This window comes from Rhinoderma darwinii, chromosome 8, assembly GCF_050947455.1.
Source record: "Rhinoderma darwinii isolate aRhiDar2 chromosome 8, aRhiDar2.hap1, whole genome shotgun sequence".
Classification (NCBI taxonomy): domain Eukaryota; kingdom Metazoa; phylum Chordata; class Amphibia; order Anura; family Rhinodermatidae; genus Rhinoderma; species Rhinoderma darwinii.
Genome location: NC_134694.1, coordinates 1,846,469 through 1,871,567, shown reverse-complemented (window position 1 = coordinate 1,871,567; position 25,099 = coordinate 1,846,469). Strand labels below are relative to the sequence as shown.

Genomic DNA, 25,099 nt, shown 5'->3' with positions numbered 1-25,099 from the left:
CCGATCCATGGAGGCCGCACCTCACACCTGCCGACGTCGTGTACCAGAGACCCCAGGAACCTCCAGACGTCTTGTGGAGTCCATGACACCAGGTCAGAGCTGTGCGGGGGCACAAGGGCGACTACACAACGTTAGGCCGGTGGTTATAATGTTATGGCTGATCGGTGTATTTGCCCTTGAAGCTGTAGGACACCCTATGGCCAGAGTAATCCCCGTTCTTGTGTGACCCTCGTATTACACACATTCCTTGCCTGCTTATACTTCCACCTCGCTCCATTGACTCTTGCTAAGCTTTTTTCCGGGGACTTGTACAGAGGTAAAGTCTAATGATTGCTGCTCGGTCATTGTATAACTAAACGCCGCTTTTCCCAGATTCACATTCCCGGAATTAATTACTTTGGAATTCCTGGAATTTTCAACAATCAGATGAATTTAATTAGGCAGAAGCAGAATCCAGGAGCGGGACGTGCAGAGATGGTAAAAACGGGACTCAGAACATTTCCCCTCAAATCACCCTGAGACGTCGCCCTCTGTCAAGTTGGTTTATTTTACTATTTCTTACTTGGGTGACAACCAATATGGCCGCTATTGCAGTTCTGCTCAGACCGGATTTGGAGGCAGATTTGCTGTTCAGGGGTCTTAAAAAGATGAGTGACAGCCCCTGGGGAAGCTTCAATAGCAGTCATGATGGTTGGGACTCTGCACAATTTTTTTTAGGGATAAATGTTGTTCCAGAAATTAAGGATATGAGTAAATGCCAAACTGGATATGACCCTGGGATGATGGGGGTTATAGATGGACAAAACAAAAGAACAGCAATAAAAAAATATTTTAGCATGGAGGAAACCGTCTTCAAGGGCGAGGAACCTGCTGTCCTATCTGTGGACGTCCTATGGAGCAGGAGCAGCAAATATAGAACCTTGTATTAGGCTCGGATACGGTCAGGGATACTGATCTTCTTGCCGCAAGAATCGGCAGCTAAACAGAGGATGCAACACTAGTGTGAACAGAGCAGTTCATTACTCTCAGGTTAGGAGTCCGGTGGGCGGTCCTACTCAATGATTGACAGCGATCTCGGGACACAGGCTCATACAAGGGCTGTAATCATTGATAATCCGTCCAGTGGACTCCGGCCGAGACTGAGGAGGGATTTCAATGAATAAACGACAAGTTACACAGAATCTTCTCCTGTCCCGCAAGATCCGACCACGTACAACGTGACAGGTGCCCTTTAAATCCTTAGGTGTCAGAGAGTCACAAGGACAAGGAATATGTGAAATATCTGTACACACCTTTATAAACATCTCTGATAATCCGAGCGTGCGCGTTTCTGGGGAGTCGCAGGACGTATCACACAACCTCCTCAGCCCTGCGCAGATCTCAGGATACATTACATGTAAATATCCGTCTGCCTCCAATGTGTCTGTTCATACTCTAAAGAGACGCCGAATGATTATGAGCAGGAGGGAACACGGGAACCGCCACAGGTGATTTATCGTACGGTCAGCGCTCGCCTCACTTATAGGAAAATGCAGAGGAGCTGCCACATGTTACATTATCCTGAGCATCGGGAGGGGATGAGATACTGATGGAGGAATCCTGTAGTATTACACGATGGGTGATGTAGTGCTGAGCGGATCAGAGACAGTATCACACATGATAGGATTAGATACACGTCACCAGACAGTACCAGACGACCGGATTAGATAGACAGCTCAGCACAGTATCACACATTATAGGATTAGATACACGTTACCAGACGACAGGATTAGATACACAGCTCAGCAGACAGTATCACACATGATAGGATTAGATACAGCGGCTCAGCAGACAGTATCACATATGATAGGATTAGATACACAGCTCAGCACAGTATCACACATTATATGATTAGATAAGCAGCTCAGCAGACAGTATCACACATGATAGGATTAGATACACGTCACCAGACAGTACCAGACGACCGGATTAGATAGACAGCTCAGCACAGTATCACACATTATAGGATTAGATACACGTCACCAGACAGTACCAGACGACAGGATTAGATACACAGCTCAGCACAGTATCACACATTATAGGATTAGATACAGCAGCTCAGCACACATTATAGGATTAGATACACAGCTCAGAAGACAGTATCACACATGACAGTATCACACATGATAGGATTAGATACACAGCTCAGCAGACAGTATCACACATGATAGGATTAGATACAGCGGCTCAGCAGACAGTATCACATATGATAGGATTAGATACACAGCTCAGCACAGTATCACACATGATAGGATTAGATACACAGCTCAGCAGACAGTATCACACATGATAGGATTAGATACACAGCTCAGCAAACCATATCACACATGATAGGATAAGATACACAGCTCAGCAGACAGTATCACACATGATAGGATTAGATACACAGCTCAGCAGACCGTATCACACATGATAGGATTAGATACACAGCTCAGCAGACAGTATCACACATGATAGGATTAGCTATAGCGGCTCAGCAGACAGTATCACACATGATAGGATTAGATACACAGCTCAGCACAGTATCACACATTATAGGATTAGATACAGCAGCTCAGCAGACAGTATCACACATGATAGGATTAGATACACAGCTCAGCAGACAGTATCACACATGATAGGATTAGATACACAGCTCCGCAGACAGTATCACACATGATAGGATTAGATACAGCGGCTCAGCAGACAGTATCACACAAATTAGGATTAGATACACAGCTCAGCAAACCGTATCACACATGATAGAATTAGATACATCGCTCAGCAGACAGAATCACACATCATAGGATTAGATACAGCAGATCAGCAGACAGTATCACACATGATAGGATTAGATACACAGCTCAGCAGACAGTATCACACATGATAGGATTAGATACACAGCTCAGCAGACAGTATCACACATGATAGGATAAGATACACAGCTCAGCAGACAGTATCACACATGATAGGATTAGATACACAGTTCAGCAGACAGTATCACACATAATAGGATTAGATACACAGCTCAGCAGACAGTATCACACATGATAGGATTAGATACACAGCTCAGCAGACAGTATCACACATGATAGGATTAGATACACAGCTCAGCAGACAGTATCACACATGATAGGATTAGATACACAGCTCAGCAGACAGTATCACACATGATAGGATTAGATACACAGTTCAGCAGACAGTATCACACATAATAGGATTAGATACACAGCTCAGCAGACAGTATCACACATGATAGGATTAGATACACAGCTCAGCAGACAGTATCACACATGATAGGATTAGATACACAGCTCAGCAGACAGTATCACACATGATAGGATTAGATACACAGCTCAGCAGACAGAATCACACATCATAGGATTAGATACAGCGGCTCATCTGGGTGACATGGTTGGTACTGTCATTTCTGCTATAAGTGACTCCCAGCTTTTTTTAAGGACACATATAGGGATGTTTTACAGTTGGACAGAAGATGATGGGGTTTAATAATTACAAAAACTGTATTGACTTTTGGGGATTTTTTTTTATTTTGATCTTAGAACATTTTAATTTGAGCTGTCCCTCCCCCACCGGCCTAACTCTTGATAAATGAATATGGTTCCCTCCGAGAATCTGCCGCTGAATTCCCAACCCGACTCGTTTTTGTCCAGTATTTCAGGAAAAGGAAGCTCAGGAAAAGCCTTTGTTCAGTAAAAACCTGAACCCAAAATAGTTTATCCCCCCCGTGTCCCCTGATAAACTCTGCAGATTCGATCATCAATCCCCATCATAAACATTCACGAGTCTTCGAGGAACCAACGCTGCACATTCAGGGAGCAGAGATACGATTGACAGGATAACCCTGCAGAACATCGCACGTTGCAGAGCCTCCAGCTTCCCTTTCTCCATGAAGCCGCAGTTCACATGGGTCACAAATCTGGACTTCCTCTTGGACAGGAAACAGGAAGTGAGTGCAGCAGAAAGATGTTACTCTGCGCTTTACAGAACAATGAAAATCTCTTTCTGGCAGGAAAACGGACGTGCGTCAAACGGAAACGCACATTTTTGGAAGGGATGAGAAAATTACCTTTTACTTACAATTCCTTAAAGAATACAAATTCCTAATGGATCTTGAATGGGGCGACGGCCATTGTGTTCGAATACAGAACGTGGGTTCTGGGGTCACGTGAGGAGACCTGGTGAGATGATGACTGACCGACTCACAATATTAACCCCCTCCCCCAATAATGGAGCCTGGGGTGGAGTGGATGGTACTTTATATATTATACCTGTGCAATGAGCGGTCAAGGTCAAAGTGACGACCCAGCGCTGTCACGGGTGAGGAGAATGGCGCAAGAGAAAAACAAGTAATGCCCTTATGTTTGAATGATCATATACAATTCGAGGGATAGTCCAGTCTACGGGTTCCCCTGTGATCATTACAGGGGGAAGCATCGCACCGCTTACTGTCCTGCAGAGATGAGCACCATGCTGGGTGCGGCACCTGACTAATGTGGGGACCCCCTCTAACGACTTCTGGTCAGAGAACATTTCACTTCCTACGGAAGAGACGACATGAACTCTGGTCACACTGGCTCCCACCACTTTCCGTTTTTACCGGTGACCTGATGGACATGATGGATCTGTTTTATGATCCATTTTGTAACGGCTCCCAATTACTTTTCTTGGCTTAGTATAGGCCATTAATTTATGATCGTGGAGGTAAGACCACCGGGGACCAGCAGAACCAGGAGGCCGCGGTGTAATCTGGGGTGCGGCGGTCCCTTAGTCTTTCATTCTGGCACAGCGGCATCCATATAAATGTGGCCCTGCCTGGTACTATAGCACGAGCCATTCAGGTGAACGGGGCTGAAGCACTCGCCTGATGATGAGCCATCAGATATCATTCATTTCCTTCACGACAGCGGCAATTCTCACAGTTTGTCTTCACAATGCGGAAACTTCACTTAATGGTGCTCCCTTTAATGCGGTCCTTACACCGGGACCAGGAAAATACGGGTCCACCAAGGTCGGGTTGTGCCCAAAGTGACTGTCGGCTTTCACCCGTTCAACAGTGCCACAATGGGTCTCTGAGAGCTACCCCCTACCACAGCCTGCCCCTCCTAGATGGCACTTCCAGGGTTGAATCATCCCCCTAAATATACACGATGCCCTGCGTCTCTCTAAGACCACGTGGCCGCTAGCTTTCACAGATTGCTTGACCACCCACAGATGTGAACATTCAGTACGGCCCCAGACCAGAGAGTGGCCAGCCCAGCCTCAGTTCATGCCCTTGTTAGAAAGGGGTACTGTCTCTTTAAGGGCCGCTTGACCTGACTTATAAAAGCAGAGTAACAATACCGATAGTAATAACGGCAGTAATTCACACAGGTTATGGCTCTGTTCACATCCATTGATTTTTACTGACAAAATAGCGCAGCATGTAGCGCCATTCTGTACAGCAAATCGATGGACATTGTGACGGAAGCCCAACGGAGCCTATTAATATCAGAGGATTCCGTTGGGTGCCATTGGTTTCCATCATCCGATGAATCCGGAGCTTCCGTTTTTATGTTATTCGGTTCCTCTGACAGAACTGAGTAACGGAAAAGTTTGCAGAGATGTAAACAGAGCCGAACTGGTTTATAAAATACTCTCAATGATCATTTCTACGCAGGAGGAGAATCACTGACTGCACTTGTCTTATCTTCCAAGAACGCACGTGAGCCTAAGGCATTGTTCACATCTGCGTCAGGGCTCTATTCTGACGTTCCCTCTGAACTTTCCGACAGAACGGAACCCTGACTGAATCTAACGGAAACCAGAGGTTTAGGTTTGCCTCACTATTGATTTCAATGGTGACGGATCCGATGAAAATGGTTTCCGTTTGTCTCATTGGTTTAAGGGTTCCGTCATTTTGACAGAATAGATACCGTAGTCGACTGCGCTGTTCATTCCGTCAAAACAACGGAAATCAATGGTGATGCAAACCTCTGGTTTTCGTTTGTTTCAGTCAGGGTTCCTTTCTGTCGGAAAGCTCAGAGGGAACGTCAGAATAGAGCCCTGACGCAGATGTGAACGAAGCCTTAGGCGCACGTGCGTTCTTGAAAGATAAGACAAGTGCACTCACTGAGCAGGAATCATGTACAGTCCTCAGGGCAGTACAGTCCTCTCACGAGGCCTCAGGGCAGTGCAGTCCCCTCACGAGGCCTCAGGGCAGTGCAGTCCCCTCACGAGCCCTCAGGGCAGAACAGTCCTCTCACGAGGCCTCAGGGCAGTACAGTCCTCAGGGAAGTACAGTCCTCTCGCAATGCCTGAGGGAAGTACAATCCTCTCACAAGGCCTCAGGGAAGTACAGTCCTCAGGGCAGTACAGTCCTCTCACGAGGCCTCAGGGAAGTACAGTCCCCTCACGAGGCCTCAGGGAAGTACAGTCCCCTCACGAGGCCTCAGGGAAGTACAGTCCTCTCACGAGGCCTCAGGGAAGTACAGTCCCCTCACGAGGCCTCAGGGCAGTACAGTCCCCTCACGAGGCCTCAGGGCAGTACAGTCCCCTCACGAGGCCTCAGGGCAGTACAGTCCCCTCACGAGGCCTCAGGGCAGTACAGTCCCCTCACGAGGCCTCAGGGCAGTACAGTCCTCTCACGAGGCCTCAGGGCAGTACAGTCCTCTCACGAGGCCTCAGGGCAGTACAGTCCTCTCACGAGGCCTCAGGGCAGTACAGTCCTCTCACGAGGCCTCAGGGCAGTACAGTCCTCTCACGAGGCCTCAGGGCAGTACAGTCCTCTCACGAGGCCTCAGGGCAGTACAGTCCTCTCACGAGGCCTCAGGGCAGTACAGTCCTCTCACGAGGCCTCAGGGCAGTACAGTCCTCTCACGAGGCCTCAGGGCAGTACAGTCCTCTCACGAGGCCTCAGGGCAGTACAGTCCTCTCACGAGGCCTCAGGGCAGTACAGTCCTCTCACGAGGCCTCAGGGCAGTACAGTCCTCTCACGAGGCCTCAGGGCAGTACAGTCCTCTCACGAGGCCTCCGGGCAGTACAGTCCTCTCACGAGGCCTCCGGGCAGTACAGTCCTCTCACGAGGCCTCCGGGCAGTACAGTCCTCTCACGAGGCCTGCGGGCAGTACAGTCCTCTCACGAGGCCTCCGGGCAGTACAGTCCTCTCACGAGGCCTCCGGGCAGTACAGTCCTCTCACGAGGCCTCCGGGAAGTACAGTCCTCTCACGAGGCCTCAGGGCACTACAGTCCTCTCACGAGGCCTCCGGGCAGTACAGTCCTCTCACGAGGCCTCAGGGCAGTACCGTCCTCTCACGAGGCCTCAGGGCAGTACCGTCCTCTCACGAGGCCTCAGGGCAGTACCGTCCTCTCACGAGGCCTCAGGGCAGTACCGTCCTCTCACGAGGCCTCAGGGCAGTACCGTCCTCTCACGAGGCCTCAGGGCAGTACCGTCCTCTCACGAGGCCTCAGGGCAGTACCGTCCTCTCACGAGGCCTCAGGGCAGTACCGTCCTCTCACGAGGCCTCAGGGCAGTACCGTCCTCTCACGAGGCCTCAGGGCAGTACCGTCCTCTCACGAGGCCTCAGGGCAGTACCGTCCTCTCACGAGGCCTCAGGGCAGTACCGTCCTCTCACGAGGCCTCAGGGCAGTACCGTCCTCTCACGAGGCCTCAGGGCAGTACCGTCCTCTCACGAGGCCTCAGGGCAGTACCGTCCTCTCACGAGGCCTCAGGGCAGTACAGACCTCTCACGAGGCCTCAGGGCAGTACAGTCCTCTCACGAGGCCTCAGGGCAGTACAGTCCTCTCACGAGGCCTCAGGGCAGTACAGTCCTCTCACGAGGCCTCAGGGCAGTACAGTCCTCTCACGAGGCCTCAGGGCAGTACAGTCCTCTCACGAGGCCTCAGGGCAGTACAGTCCTCTCACGAGGCCTCAGGGCAGTACAGTCCTCTCACGAGGCCTCAGGGCAGTACAGTCCTCTCACGAGGCCTCAGGGCAGTACAGTCCTCTCACGAGGCCTCAGGGCAGTACAGTCCTCTCACGAGGCCTCCGGGCAGTACAGTCCTCTCACGAGGCCTCCGGGCAGTACAGTCCTCTCACGAGGCCTCCGGGCAGTACAGTCCTCTCACGAGGCCTCCGGGCAGTACAGTCCTCTCACGAGGCCTCCGGGCAGTACAGTCCTCTCACGAGGCCTCCGGGCAGTACAGTCCTCTCACGAGGCCTCCGGGCAGTACAGTCCTCTCACGAGGCCTCCGGGAAGTACAGTCCTCTCACGAGGCCTCAGGGCACTACAGTCCTCTCACGAGGCCTCCGGGCAGTACAGTCCTCTCACGAGGCCTCAGGGCAGTACCGTCCTCTCACGAGGCCTCAGGGCAGTACCGTCCTCTCACGAGGCCTCAGGGCAGTACCGTCCTCTCACGAGGCCTCAGGGCAGTACCGTCCTCTCACGAGGCCTCAGGGCAGTACCGTCCTCTCACGAGGCCTCAGGGCAGTACCGTCCTCTCACGAGGCCTCAGGGAAGTACAGTCCTCTCACGAGGCCTCAGGGCAGCCAATCTCTCATTAAGTGCTGCGCAGGGGGACGCTTCAACAACCCACCCGTATCCAGCTATGGCTCCCGATTCAGAGCAGTCTCGCTGGCTTCTCTACCAGTGATAGCCATGAGTCTTAAAGAGGCTCTGTCACCAGATTTTGCAGCCCCTATCTGCTATTGCAGCAGATAGGCGCTGCAATGTAGATTACAGTAACGTTTTTATTTTTAAAAAACGAGCATTTTTGGCCAAGTTATGACCATTTTCGTATTTATGCAAATGAGGCTTGCAAAAGTACAACTGGGCGTGTTGAAAAGTAAAAGTACAACTGGGCGTGTATTATGTGCGTACATCGGGGCGTGTTTACTACTATTACTAGCTGGGCGTTGTGTATAGAAGTGTCATCCACTTCTCTTCACAACGCCCAGCTTCTGGCAGTGCAGCACTGTGACGTCACTCACAGGTCCTGCATCGTGTCGGCACCAGAGGCTACACTTGATTCTGCAGCAGCATCAGCATTTGCAGGTAAGTAGCTACATCGACTTACCTGCAAACGCCGATGCTGCTGCAGAATCATCTGTAGCCTCTGGTGCCGACACGATGCAGGACCTGTGAGTGACGTCACAGTGCTGCACTGCCAGAAGCTGGGCGTTGTGAAGAGAAGTGGATGACACTTCTATACACAACGCCCAGCTAGTAAAAGTAGTAAACACGCCCCGATGTACGCACATAATACACGCCCAGTTGTACTTTTACTTTTCAACACGCCCAGTTGTACTTTTGCAAGCCTCATTTGCATAAATACGAAAATGGTCATAACTTGGCCAAAAATGCTCGTTTTTTAAAAATAAAAACGTTACTGTAATCTACATTGCAGCGCCTATCTGCTGCAATAGCAGATAGGGGTTGCAAAATCTGGTGACAGAGCCTCTTTAAGGTGCAACAGCCCAGGGACTCTGGAACTTCTAGTCTCTCCCTCAGGGCCACCGACAGTCTCCCAGGGGCTCGACTAGACCACCATGGACCTCTCCTCACTGGCTTCTGTTGTGCTGTCCACAGCACCTAAACTCGTGCCTAAGTGAAATAACACACTACGAGCAGGCCCCTCTGGCACCTCACGCAGTCTACCTAATGGCACCTAACTTTGCCCTTTATTACTAACCTGGCATCACCTCAGTACCACCACACCTATTGTTGGGCTCATTCTCCTGTAATAAAAGCAGTGTCCGGCAGCAGTGCCGCACACCGCACCCGCCAGACCTGTATATACAGAGCACATCACAACACGTGAACAATTAAAGTGACACAAGATTTAACGTAAGGGGAGGGAACATGTGGGTGATCCCCCTTACATAACATATGCAATTCTTATACAACTGCACATTACATTATAAATTACAAGGAGACGATCAGTTTCTATTATCTACATCACCTGAGATGTAGAAGCCGTCCTAAAAGTGAGCAGCTGACACAGGTGCAGGGCTTGTTACAAGACACTGCCCCTAGATGTCAATAATGAATGTTATCACTCACTTACCGCGAGCAAAGATATTGAAAATTAAGAGGAATTGAATTAAAAAGTTGTAGAACTTTCAAGTATACATCATTAGGTACCTAAGACTGAACCGTCCCTTTAAATGTCTTATTGTTACTTGGTCGCTGACTGACCGGTGCCGCTTATCTCTCAATAAAACCAAAAAACTCATCATTCTCCGCAGATCTGCGCTTCTCATGACCTTTCACCTGGCCTTGCGTTACGAGGATTTCCTGGCGGAGTCTTACCTTGGCTTTACACTTCCCGTCAGTGGCCACAACCGGTGACATCTGCCCCAAGAAGCCGAACAAAGATAACGGATCCTAAATACAAAATAGAGAAGTTTTCCAAGCTGATTGCGACTTAGAAAAAGCTGTGCAGAAAATGTTGTGTGAACACAAACCAAGGCCTCATTATCACATAGCGGATCCTTACCACGGGGGTATAATGGAAAGATTACACTTCTCTTCTTTGCATCGACTCCAAATCTGCAATGTGTGAACGAGGCCAGCGGGGATGACCTACTGCATTTTTTACACGGATATTATCAGGACAGTTTTTTAGGCACTGGAAGTTAAAAGTGAGTGTTTCACTGACAGCAAGCAGAGATCTTAAAAATGGTGATGACTTGAAAGTCTAAGAAAGCAGTTTAAAGGATTGTTCTATACATGGAGCTGAGCGGGGAATTTATTATCAGCTTTTCACCACTTTTCTGGCATAAAATAAGGAGCACATTTTGGTGAACGCCACATTTGCGACTATTCTCTCCTCTAAACACTTTTAAAACTAGAGAAAGCGGCGTGGAGGGGGGGGGGGGGGGCAGCAAGTTTCCGGCAGATTTTTTTTAATAGTGAAAATGGTGTAAAATTAGGCAACAAATCTACACCTGCTCAAAAGAGACGTCAAATTATTTTTTTGTCTTAAGGACTGCCCAAAATGCGCCAAATTTATTAAGAGATGCACTTATTACATTTGGTACATTTCACTCCGACATAATTCAGTTTAGGACTGGTGTATGAAGCGGCAGTCTGAAGAAATTCTCCAAAAGAGTGTTCGCCACTTTCCCCTGTAGAAATACAAGCAACATAAATTGTGTCATAACGATACAGATATTATACAGCGCAAAATATTACACCCGGCCACAAGAGCCGAACAAAATGGCAGCTGTATCAGCACTCGTGACAGACAGAAGACGGGAATCCGGCCTCACAGGTCCGTGTTACCCCCTATTTTAGGACAGTCAATCCCAATAGTGATTTAAAGGACGACATCACGGCCCACAATGGCGGGCATGGACGGCCGCAGCCCGCATTTTCGGCCCGTTCTCCCACACTAACTATGGGAGAACGGCCGGTAAAACGCAGAAGAAAAACTGCAGTTCTACAGCAGGGTCACCTATCCGGAGCGATACGGAAAGGTGTCCACAGCCAATAGAACTGAACGGGTCCGTAATTGCGGCCCGTATTACAGTTCGCAAATACGGATATTTTTTACGGTCGTGTGCATGGGGCCTAAATCCGGTGATTTCTGATGTGAATAGAAAATACGGGTGACGCTGTTTTTTGACATCTGATACCTGTGAAGAAGGAAGCGGCACAGGATGTCACTGAGGTGGTGAGGGATGGGCGACTACAGCATGGGGGGCACGGCTTCCCCCGGGAATAACCATTTATCAGACGTCTCACCACAATGGCTATAGTCATAGTTTTTCTAATATTTTGCCATAAACGCGACGACCTGCCGATACACAATATATTGTTATGTCTTTAACTTTATCACTCTTGTATACTGGACGTAAAGCAGAGGACTGAAAATTAACCCCGTCCTCCCAGGGTAAAGCAATATGAGCTCTGCAGAGTTTGGGGGACTGCGCGCTGTAATCTGCCGATATCTGACAGAGTTCCCTGACGAGGTGCACAGATCACGCCTCATGATCAGTTCAGGGGACCATCACAGCGACCCCTTTACAACTTGTCTTCAAAAGTGCTAATCTGGGTCCCAAAATAAAGCAAGCCTTATACTCTACTGCAGCACCGGTCGCATGTTGGCCTTTCTACCCCTTTGACTCCTTAGAATTTCTCAAGTTTCCAACTAATAAAGTAAAGATAAAATACCCATAAGGCCACAGTCACAAATCTGCAGCGAATGGGCAATGCAAGGGGTAAAATACACAGCAATAATTCAAGGCATGCTGTGGAAATCTGTCAATCAGGTTTTGTGATTCTCCACTCTTTGCTCTGTACTTTCTTCAGTTCAGTTTTATTCATTTTGGGGGGTTATGTACAAACGTCCACAGTCCTGGTAGGGGGCAGCATATGTCAGTCAGCGTCACAGAGATCTTTACCCTTTATGGGCATCACACAGGGTCTTTTAGCTCTTTATTGGGCTCTGTTCACATCTGCATTGAAGGCTCCATTGCAGACACGGTCAAAAACGCAGAAGGCAGCGCCTTTTATGCCCGGTAAAACAGACATGACAGAAACTCAATAGAATCAATGAAAGTCAATGGGTTCAGTCGGGAGCGACAGATCTGGCACTTCCATATTTTTCTATTCTTATGATGTAACCGAAAAACATATGCGGATGTGAACCCAGTGTGTGTATATCAGTATGTAGCAGAGATTATATATTACTCTACGGGGCTGCGAGGCTGGAGGGTCCCCTCTTACAGGCATCGCGCTCCGCACAGTCTCTATATACAGTCACTTACTAATTGGAATCTCTCAGGAAGAGAAAAAAAAACCCAGAGATGAGAGTTTCCTGCCCAGCGCAGAGAGCAAAAAGGATCAGTCATCAGAACGCCACAAGTGCAGGGCAGAGATAACGGCACGTATCACAGGCAGCACTTCCGCCCTTTGTCCCTGAATAAGCGGGGTCCTTCCTGAGCTGCCCGGCTTCTGCTATAAAGGAATTGTCGTTTTCATGGCACAAATAAAACCATTAACCCCAAAAAGGCCCCGACCGCGCCGAGTATCAGCAGAAAATAACTGATAGAAAATAGGAACAAATGTAAACACGTGAGGTCACTAATGATATACAATTGGGCCAGTGGAGTGGGGGGGGGGGGGGGATAATGTCTCTCCTGCCCGGACCCCCTCCCTCTATAATAGAAGCACAATATAGAAACAGCATTAAAACCCCAAAAACCTGACAATTCACCCCCCCCCAGTCTCGTTCTATTGAACTTAGACGGGCAGAAGGTCTTGGTGTGGTCTAATAATACGTACCACCTGGAGACCTGGCGGTGTCACCCACTGGCCGCGGTGCTTGTTGCTAGGCAGCCGTCCAGATGTATACAGGTGCGGACTCCACAATGGGATCACTCGGCCTCAGGTTCCAGTTCTCACTTACACGGAGGAGTTTGGGGCGCTGATCGCAGAATAATCGAAAACGTACTACAATTAATTAGTTAAAACTTATCTCCCGCTTCTATGTGGTTGCAGGGATAGACAGATTTGCCATTTAATCCTCTAGGAAAGACGAAATCTAATGTGTGAGCTGTAGAGTCGGCCATATTGGTTGTCAGCCGGCATCCACTAATACAAATAACCAAATACGACTCACGTTCAGTCCCTGTTCACACTTATTCGCCCTTTCTGTCCAGTCTCACTGCCAAATATCCCAATGATTTATGTAAATTGTGTGAGAATGTAATCCCATTAATTGTTTATTACACAAAGTTATGGAATTGTTGTATAACTAGTCCCAATATAATCTACAAAGCAGTCCCTAACAGGAGTTATAAGATGAAAGTTCCACCTCGGAATAATCGACAAATTTTGCTTGAACGTCAATCCCCTAATATATTTCGATTATCAGGATCGCTTGCTACTAAACAGGGAAAATCGCAGGAAACGTTTGCTCCTGGCTGTAAATATTAGGGAATAACTGATCCTGTGCTCCCCCGCACTGGAGACCGGTATACGGATATATATTTCACGTATGGCAGGAGACTCCTGTGAGCGGCGCAGGACGTCCCTCCGCACAGCAGCTCTGACCGTTGCAGGGACTGAAGGAGGAAGTCGGGATAATCTAATGGAGCAGATTTCCGGACCAGTCACCCCAATGACAGATTCATGCCTCACACCAATAATAAATGGCTGATTCCGGTCACTGCGGCTTACAGAGGAAGGAGGAATCTGTCTGTGTGAGCGCCGAGGACAGAGATCTTCGTCCAGAAATCATTGTGTTACCTTCTAAATACACATAGATAAAGGCGAGGAAGATGATGATGATGATAGAAAAGGTTAACAGGGGAAAAGCAGGAATATCACACTTGGAAATGCCCCAGAAGCAAAAAATCAAATAAATGTATTGCAAAAATTTGTAATGCATTATAATAATGAAAAAGTGTCTCCAGCAGCCGGAGGGGAGGACACAGCGGGCCGGGGCCAGATCTACAAGGCTCCATGTCTATGACAATCCCACTGCTTCCTATGGCAACAGTAACGTAGATCTCTGAGCCAAAGCCAGAACAGGCATAGTCTATGTGGGGTCCCGGATCATGGACTCCACGGATGTAAACTTCTGACAGGTCTCTATCACACGTCACACCAGAGGGTCAGATATATATATATACACATACACACAGTAGATATATGGAGTGATGTGTCAGAGGGGAGGTTGTCATTTATACTATATCGTTTTCTGTAGGACTCAGAATTACAGTGCAGTGACAAACTCAGCACTGCTACATCTGTAAACTTACTGTGTTGTTTCATTTAGTCTTACTATGTGTTACATAGGACTGCAGGTAACGCCTACTGCATTATCCCCATCTGTGGTGTTACATGGGACTGCAGGTAAATCTCCCCCAATAAACGATACACGGTGCAAAGGAAGCAAATCTGAAATTCATCCCTGTAACATTACACACAGACACATCGCTACCCTGAAATGTCGAGATCGTATACGAAAACATTCCTGGAGTTCTGCACTTATATAAGTAATGGCCGCTCTGTATATAACACTCCATGTCCATAATAATGAAATGTGAACACTAGAGCCCCCCCTGGTGAGCACAGTAATTACACAGCTTCCCAGCAGCCAGTGTAGCAGAAATACAGGTGACTGCTGTTTTATGAGCCATGGAGAGAATTTTGGAAAACGGCTCAAACAACAACGCCATAATACAATGTTACTGCGGGAATTGCTCCGTCTACAAATGGGAGTGAATATAAAAGCAACAATATAACATGTAAACACTGCAGATACATTATTGTGTTGTAGCCAGTGTATCAATGCCCTGCTATACAGCGTCTCAGTCTAGATGGAGGCCCACAGTCATGTATACTGGGTATGTATGGAGACGTGTCCGGTAACAGGGTCATTATTATAAGATGTCAAGTCTAATCTATACCCAACAAGCAGCTGTGCATTCCCAGCAGTAAACCATGAAAATAGTCATATAGGATTAGAAAAACATGGCGGCTTTCATCCAAAAACAGTGCCACACCTGTATGCAGGATGTGTCTGGTATAGCAGCTTAGCTCCATTGAGTAGGGTTGATCTGCAATACCATACACAACCTGTCCACAGTATCTCTGGTAACTCAGGATCAGTACAGGAGAAGAAATGTAAAGTATGTACACAGATACTCCAGAGCTGCACTCACTATTCTGCTGGTGCAGTCACTGTGTACATACATTACTTATCCTGTACTGATCCTGAGTTATATCCTGTATTATACTCCAGAGCTGTACTTACTATTCTGCTGGTGCAGTCACTGTGTACATACATTACTTATCCTGTACTGATCCTGAGTTATATCCTGTATTATACTCCAGAGCTGCACTCCCTATTCTGCTGGTTGTTAGGGATCTGCCAGGTACTTCATCTAGGTATACTCCTGGGATTAATCAATCCACACCTGAGGCCAGACCTGTTCGACTGACACCATCTCCCACCAACCAGGGTGGCAGGCTCAGGAGTGGGAGAGCCTATCGCGGCCTGGTCTGTCGGAGTTAGCTCCGCCCCCTGTCCTTTATTACCTGCCCTGTTCTCTCCCTCAGTGCTTGTAATTCTTTTGGATTCCTGGCCCCACTGCTGCTTGCTCCAGCCTGCTTCTGCCGTGCTTCTGCCTTGCTGCAGTTCTGCTTGACCTGCTTTGCTTTGCCCCTGGCTTGCTTCTGTCTCCTTGCCCGCTTGGGTGTACTCACTTCGTCCTGGTCCTGACTTCCGTTCGCCGCTCCGTTTCCTCGTGGCGTTCCGTGGCTACTGCCCCTTCCCTTGCATGTTCCCTGTTTGTTTTCCTGTGCACTTAGACAGCGTAGGGACCGCCGCCCAGTTGTACCTCGTCGCCTAGGGCGGGTCGTTGCAAGTAGGCAGGGACAGGGCGGTGGGTAGATTAGGGCTCACTTTCCCTTCACCTCCTTCCTGCCATTACATAATTACAAGCCCTTACCTAGTCTACCATTTCTCCTACGCTGACGCTATCATGGACCCCCTTGAGACCCTGACCCAGCAGATGCAGGGCCTCTCCCTACAGGTCCAGGCCCTGGCCCAAAGGGTCAATCAGGGTGACGCTGCTTTAGTAGTACCCCTCACCTCACCTCTAGAACCCGACCTCAAGTTACCTGACCGGTTCTCAGGGGACCGTAAGACGTTTCTCTCCTTCCGGGAGAGTTGCAGACTGTATTTCCGCCTAAAGCCCCACTCCTCAGGTTCCGAGAACCAGCGGGTGGGTATCATCATATCCCGACTCCAGGAAGGGCCCCAAGAGTGGGCCTTCTCCTTGGCTCCTGACGCCCCTGAACTTTCCTCTGTTGATCGTTTTTTCTCTGCCCTCGGACTCATTTACGACGAGACTGACAGGACTGCTTTAGCCGAGAGTCAGCTGGTGACCTTACGTCAGGGTAGGAGACCGGTTGAGGAATACTGTTCTGATTTTAGGAAGTGGTGCGTAGCTTCTCAGTGGAACGATCCGGCCCTAAGGTGCCAGGTTAGGATTATCTGACGCCCTGAAGGATCTGCTGGTTAGCTACCCCTCGTCTGACTCCCTTGACCAGGTTATGGCCCTAGCAGTACGACTTGACCGACGTCTCAGGGAACGTCAGCTAGAACGCTTCAGTGTGCTCCCCTCTGACTTTTCTGCGATCCCCCCCGAGGTCCCGTCTCCTCGCCCCTCCACGGAGGACTCGGAGGTACCTATGCAACTCGGGGCCTCCATGTCCCCTCGACAACGTAGGGAGTTTCGCAGAATGAATGGTCTCTGCTTCTACTGTGGGGACGACAAGCATCTACTGAACACCTGTCCCAGGCGCAAGAATAAGAAGCCGGAAAACTTCCGCGCCTAAGTGATCATCGGGGAGGTCACTTGGGCGCACAGGTATTTCCCGTTAATGTGAAACGCAATAAAATTTTGCTTCCCTTTCAGGTCTCGTTTGCTGGCCGGGCTGCCACGGGCAGTGCTTTCGTGGATTCAGGGTCATCTGCTAATATCATGTCTGTGGAATTTGCTATGTCTCTAAAGATGCCTTGTATTGATTTACCTTATCCTATCCCTGTAGTAGGAATCGACTCAACTCCCCTTGCTAATGGTTATTTTACTCAGCATACTCCTGTTTTTGAACTCCTGGTTGGCTCCATGCATTTGGAGCAGTGCTCTGTACTGGTGATGCAGGGATTATCGTCTGATCTGGTTTTAGGCCTTCCCTGGTTGCAGTTGCATAATCCCACGTTTGATTGGAATACTGGGGATCTCACCAAATGGGGTAATGAATGTCTTATGTCATGTCTTTCTGTTAACTCTATTTCTCCCCGGGAGGAGGTAAACACGCTTCCTGAGTTTGTTCAGGACTTCGCCGATGTGTTTTCTAAGGAGGCCTCCGAGGTGTTGCCCCCCCATAGAGATTACGATTGCGCTATCGATTTGGTGCCTGGTGCCAAGCTTCCTAAGGGTAGGATATTTAACCTTTCATGTCCTGAACGTGAAGCTATGAGGGTGTATATCCAAGAATGCCTGGCCAAGGGTTTCATTCGCCCCTCGACTTCTCCTGTAGGTGCTGGCTTCTTCTTCGTGGGGAAGAAGGATGGTGGTCTTAGGCCGTGCATTGATTATCGTAACCTGAATAAGGTCACCGTAAGGAACCAGTACCCACTTCCTTTGATTCCGGATCTTTTTAATCAGGTTCAGGGAGCCCAATGGTTTTCTAAGTTCGATCTACGGGGGGCATATAACCTTATCCGCATCAAAGAGGGGGATGAGTGGAAAACTGCGTTCAACACACCCGAGGGTCATTTCGAATACCTGGTCATGCCCTTTGGGTTGTGTAATGCCCCTGCTGTCTTCCAGAATTTTATTAATGAAATCCTGAGAGAGTACCTGGGTAATTTTCTTGTTGTGTACCTTGATGACATACTGGTGTTTTCCAAGGACTGGTCCTCCCACGTGGAGCATGTCAGGAAGGTGCTACAGGTCCTTCGGGAGAATAATCTGTTTGCTAAGACTGAAAAATGTGTCTTTGGGGTACAGGAGATACCATTTTTAGGGCAAATCCTCACTCCTCATGAATTCCGCATGGACCCTGCCAAGGTTCAGGCTGTGGCGGAATGGGTCCAACCTGCCTCCCTTAAGGCGTTACAGTGTTTTTTAGGGTTCGCCAACTATTACAGGAGATTTATTGCCAACTTCTCGGTCGTCGCTAAGCCTCTTACGGACCTTACCCGCAAGGGTGCTGATGTCCTCCATTGGCCCCCTGAGGCCGTCCAGGCCTTTGAGACCCTCAAGAAGTGCTTTATCTCGGCCCCCGTGCTGATTCAGCCCAACCAAGAGGAGCCATTTATTGTGGAGGTTGACGCTTCCGAGGTGGGAGTGGGGGCCGTCTTGTCCCAGGGTACCAGCTCCCTCACCCATCTCCGCCCCTGTGCTTACTTCTCTAGGAAGTTTTCGCCCACGGAGAGTAACTATGATGTTGGCAACCGCGAACTTCTAGCCATTAAATGGGCTTTTGAGGAGTGGCGGCACTTCCTGGAGGGGGCCAGACACCAGGTAACGGTCCTTACGGATCACAAGAATCTGGTTTTCCTAGAATCGGCCCGGAGGCTTAATCCTAGACAAGCTCGGTGGGCACTATTCTTTACCAGATTTAATTTCTTGGTTACCTATAGGGCTGGGTCCAAGAATATTAAGGCTGATGCTCTGTCACGTAGTTTCATGGCCAATCCTCCTTCTGAGAAGGATCCTGCTTGTATTTTACCCCCTGGTATAATCGTCTCTGCCACGGATTCTGATTTAGCTTCTGATATCGCGGCTGATCAGGGTGCAGCTCCCGGGAACGTCCCTGGGGACAAACTGTTTGTTCCCCTGCAATACCGGCTGAGGGTACTCAGGGAAAACCATGACTCCGCTCTATCTGGTCATCCTGGCATCTTGGGCATCAAACACCTCATTACCAGAAACTATTGGTGGCCTGGGTTGCCTAAAGACGTTAGGGCTTACGTCGCCGCTTGTGAGGTTTGCGCTAGGTCCAAAACCCCTAGGTCCCGACCTGCGGGCCTACTACGTTCCTTGCCCATTCCCCAGAGACCTTGGACCCATATCTCCATGGATTTTATCACCGATTTGCCTCCATCTCAGGGCAAGTCGGTGGTGTGGGTGGTAGTCGACCGCTTCAGCAAGATGTGCCACTTTGTGCCCCTTAAGAAGCTACCTAACGCCAAGACGTTAGCTTCTTTGTTTGTGAAACACATCCTGCGTCTCCATGGGGCCCCAGTCAATATTGTTTCTGACAGAGGGGTACAATTTGTTTCCTTATTTTGGAGAGCTTTTTGTAAAAAGTTGGAGATTGATCTGTCCTTCTCCTCCGCCTTCCATCCCGAAACTAATGGCCAAACGGAAAGGACCAACCAATCCCTGGAACAATATTTAAGGTGTTTCATCTCTGACTGTCAATTCGATTGGGTCTCATTCCTTCCCCTTGCTGAATTTTCCTTGAATAACCGGGTCAGTAACTCGTCAGGGGTCTCCCCGTTTTTCTGTAATTTCGGGTTTAACCCAAGATTCTCCTCCGTCTCTCCTGGTTGTTCCAATAATCCTGAGGTAGAGGATGTTCATCGGGAACTGTGCACTGTCTGGGCCCAGGTTCAGAAGAACCTAGAGGCGTCCCAGAGCGCACAAAAGATTCAGGCGGATAGTAGACGTTCTGCTAACCCCCGGTTTGTCGTCGGGGATTTGGTCTGGTTGTCGTCCAGGAACTTGCGCCTTAAGGTCCCGTCCAGGAAGTTTGCTCCCCGATTTATTGGACCTTATAAGATCATTGAAGTCCTCAACCCTGTATCCTTCCGTCTGGAGCTCCCCCCATCATTTCGCATACATGACGTCTTCCATGCCTCCCTCCTTAAACGCTGCTCCCCGTCCTGGTCCCCCTCGAGGATACCTCCTGTTCCCTTTCTCACCCCTGAGGGGGTGGAATTCGAGGTGGCCAAGATTATGGACAGTAGGATGGTCCAGGGCTCCCTCCAGTACCTGGTCCATTGGAGAGGATACGGGCCGGAGGAGAGGACTTGGGTACCTGCCCGTGATGTTCACGCTGGGGTATTGATCAGGAGGTTCCACCTTCTCTTCCCCACTAAACCGGGTCCCCTTAGTAAGGGTCCGGTGGCCCCTCATAAAAGGGGGAGTACTGTTAGGGATCTGCCAGGTACTTCATCTAGGTATACTCCTGGGATTAATCAATCCACACCTGAGGCCAGACCTGTTCGACTGACACCATCTCCCACCAACCAGGGTGGCAGGCTCAGGAGTGGGAGAGCCTATCGCGGCCTGGTCTGTCGGAGTTAGCTCCGCCCCCTGTCCTTTATTACCTGCCCTGTTCTCTCCCTCAGTGCTTGTAATTCTTTTGGATTCCTGGCCCCACTGCTGCTTGCTCCAGCCTGCTTCTGCCGTGCTTCTGCCTTGCTGCAGTTCTGCTTGACCTGCTTTGCTTTGCCCCTGGCTTGCTTCTGTCTCCTTGCCCGCTTGGGTGTACTCACTTCGTCCTGGTCCTGACTTCCGTTCACCGCTCCGTTTCCTCGTGGCGTTCCGTGGCTACTGCCCCTTCCCTTGCATGTTCCCTGCTTGTTTTCCTGTGCACTTAGACAGCGTAGGGACCGCCGCCCAGTTGTACCTCGTCGCCTAGGGCGGGTCGTTGCAAGTAGGCAGGGACAGGGCGGTGGGTAGATTAGGGCTCACTTTCCCTTCACCTCCTTCCTGCCATTACACTGGTGGAGTCACTGTGTACATACGTTACATTACTTATCCTGTACTGATCCTGAGTTACATCCTGTATTATACTCCAGGGCTGCACTCACTATTCTGCTGGTGGAGTCACTGTGTACATACATTACCTTACTTATCCTGTACTGATCCTGAGTTATATCCTGTATTATACCCCAGAGCTGCACTCACTATTCTGCTGGTGGAGTCACTGTGCACATACATTACTTATCCTGTACTGATCCTGAGTTATATCCTGTATTATACTCCAGAGCTGCACTCACTATTCTGCTGGTGGAGTCACTGTGTACATATATTACATTACTTATCCTGTACTGATCCTGAGTTATATCCTGTATTATACTCCAGAGCTGAACTCACTATTCTGCTGGTGGAGTCACTGTGTACATACATTACTCCAGAGCTGCACTCACTATTCTGCTGATGGAGTCACTGTGTACATACATTACATTACTTATCCTGTATTATACTCCAGAGCTGCACTCACTATTCTGCTGGTAGAGTCACTGTGTACATACATTACTTATCCTGTACTGATCCTGAGTTACATCTTGTATTATACTCCAGAGCTGCACTCACTATTCTGCTGGTGGAGTCACTGTGTAGTGCAGCTCTGGAGTGTAATACAGGATGTAACTCAGGATCAGTACAGGATAAGTAATGTAATGTATGTACACAGTGACTCCACCAGCAGAATAGTGAGTGCAGCTCTGGAGTATAATACAGGATATAACTCAGGATCAGTACAGGATAAGTAATGTAATGTATGTACACAGTGACTCCACCAGCAGAACAGTGAGTGCAGCTCTGGGGTATAATACAGGATGTAACTCAGGAGCAGTACAGGATAAGTAATGTATGTACACAGTGACTCCACCGGCAGAATAGTGAGTGCAGCTCTGGAGTATAATACAGGATGTAACTCAGGATCAGTACAGGATAAGTAATGTAATGTATGTACACAGTGACTCCACCAGCAGAATAGTGAGTGCAGCTCTGGAGTATAATACAGGATGTACGGTATTTACACGGACTCTGGTTTATTGACTATAAACTGTAAAATAGTGGAACAGGCACTTTAAAAGGAGAACAACAAAGAGTGGAGAATATTTTTTTCCCACCTAAAAGCTGCAGCCGGTAGATAATAAAGCAGCCACTATGTTCATCATTAGACTGCACTTTATTACAAGGAGACATGTCCTGCCACATCTGTATAAACTCTGTGGACATGACTTATAGGTGTGCGGCTTGTCTGGAGAGTGTCGGTATGACAGGAGCCTTGGGTGTGAGGCGTCTCAGCTGCTGTGATAGGTGCATCTCGCTGCAAATCTATAGAGAAGGTTTGGACACTAGTCTAGTGGATTAACATGTGGGATTGTTGCACCTGGAGCTTGTTAACAGCAGACGAGTCGACTCTTGTGGCGTTTGATTTTCTCCATTGACAGGTGTCAGGAGGGGTTTACAATGACAGCCTAACTCCACTGCTAAGCTGAGAAACACGCAGAAATCTTTGTCTTTTTAGACTGAATGTGCCTATTCACCGTAGATAAGCATCATCAAAACCCACCAATTTCGGTGGAACCAGAAGACCATCTAATGTGTATTTAGGGTGTTCATTCGGCAGAAAGAAGGATTGGGAATACTGCATTTTACCATGCCAAATCCCTTGTTCTCATGGGAAATAAGCCACCGCCGAAGGTGTATGGCAGCAGCTTATTCCCCTCTCCCCATTGGGTACACATGCACACTTGGCCGAGCGGGCCTGTGCATTGGGGGGTCATGAGGAAAAGTTGTTGTGCTGACGGTGCCCTAAGGTGGATGACGAGTCGAGAGAAGCTGGGTGAAAACTCCTGTGATGGCAGCCATATTGGTTATTATCCAGTTTTCAGGACACTAACCCTGGCCCATGATATGTCCTTCAAAGAGATGAGTGATTATTACTGTAAGAAGGAGCCCTGCACCAGTCACTGACTCGCTGCCAGTCTATATAAAGTACAGCACCAGGTAATATAATGTCCTCATAAAGCTGCCCATAACCAATAGAAACTCATCCTGTCCCCACACACAACTGGACTGCTATACATGTGTATGGTCAACTATAGATGGTGGACTGAGACGTCACGTGCCCGGCTATTCAAACCTCTGTATTTTCCGGGGAGGGCAGTAATTCTGCGACAGTCATTATCTCTATGGCAGACAGTGAACATACATGTAACATCGAAGGTCAAGACAAGGCCATGATTGTCCGGCATCCTTTAGGCCAGTGACTTAAAGGGAACCTGTCACCAGGATTTCACCTATTAAACCAGGTGGTAGTGGGTGAAAAATAATTTCCATATAACCTATAACTGTCTTCTTAGACGGCTCTGTAGCTTTAGTATTCAGTTTTTTAGTGTTCCCGCACCGTATGCTAATGAGCAGAAAAGAGTCATGTCTTCATTTGGAAAGAGTCATATCTTCATTCCTCAAGTCTTTCCTCTTTAACCCCGCCTCCTTACTGTTGATTGACAGTTCCTCGCCTTCCCCCAGCACACAAAATCCCGCGCTTGTGCATTGATGACCTCTTCTGGTGTGCGCGCACAAAGGGACACCGGATTATTACGATAAAAGGTGCAAAATGTTTGCAGAGCGTTATTTACAGTCGGAGGAGGAGTTTAGGAGCGGGGATAACGGTAATGAACTTTTGATAGCAGCGGCCAGCGAGGGATAAGTAAAGTTCAATAGGTGAAATTCTGGTGACAGGTTCCCTTTAATCAAAGGGCACGATGGTTTCTCAATGGCAGGTCCTTGCTGGACACTCACCCCGAGCCTCACCTAGTAGACCAACTGGCCATCTAGCATTCAGAGACCCATTATTGCTCTGCTTGTTTGGCCCCACAAGTCATTGTCCCCGTCCCCCGGCCTCTCCTGCCACGTGTCTTGCCCCTGTAATTACAGAGTCGGTGACTAGTCTATGACCAGGTCATAACATTCCCTGACAACTTCTGCAAAGTCCTTTGTTCTGCTGCTGCCCCGACACTGGCGAACAATAGAACAGACCTCATATCCTGCTTATTACAATAAAGAACATTCCTATATAACGGATGTCGCCCCTGCTGGCGACTTAACCCCTGCACTACCAGCGCATACCTCACCACCTTCTGTAGGTACCAAAACCACGAGTGGAATAAATGATCTCCTTACCCAACTGTACATCTGATTTACTCCACAATCCCGGTGACCATAAACGGCAGGATACAACATCAATAAAGTCTGCTGCTCCTGCCGAGACGTGAACAAGACCTACAACAACTATTCCTACCTTCCCATTCACTAGGAGCGCTCTCCAGGGGTGATCTGTGACTGCAAATCAGGTCATAACCAGCCCCCCTGTCCCTCCGAGAGCAGGTAAGAGGAGATCAAACGCAAAAACCGATTATATAACAAAATTCTGGGACATTATAGGGAACGTAGTCATGTGCGAGTCTAAGGGGCTGAATCACACGATAGGATTATAAAGAGGGGTTCAGGAGATAGTATCACACATGACAGGCTTAGTTACAGCAGATGGTATCACACATGACAGGCTTAGATACAGCAGATGGTATCACACATGACAGGCTTAGATACAGCAGATGGTATCACACATGACAGGCTTAGATACAGCAGATGGTAGCACACATGATAGGATTAGATACAGCGGCTCAGCAGACAGTATCACACGATAGGATTAGATACAGTGGCTCAGCAGCCAGTATCACACATGATAGGATTAGATACAGCGGCTCAGCAGACAGTATCACACGATAGGATTAGATACACAGC

At 48.7% G+C, this 25,099-nt stretch overlaps 1 protein-coding gene across 4 annotated transcripts in view; it reads right to left on the bottom strand.

The window, feature by feature from the left end:
* Positions 1 to 25,099, bottom strand: part of EGFL7 (EGF like domain multiple 7) — a 143,443-nt gene that overhangs the window by 26,005 nt on the left and 92,339 nt on the right. The window lies entirely within an intron of this gene.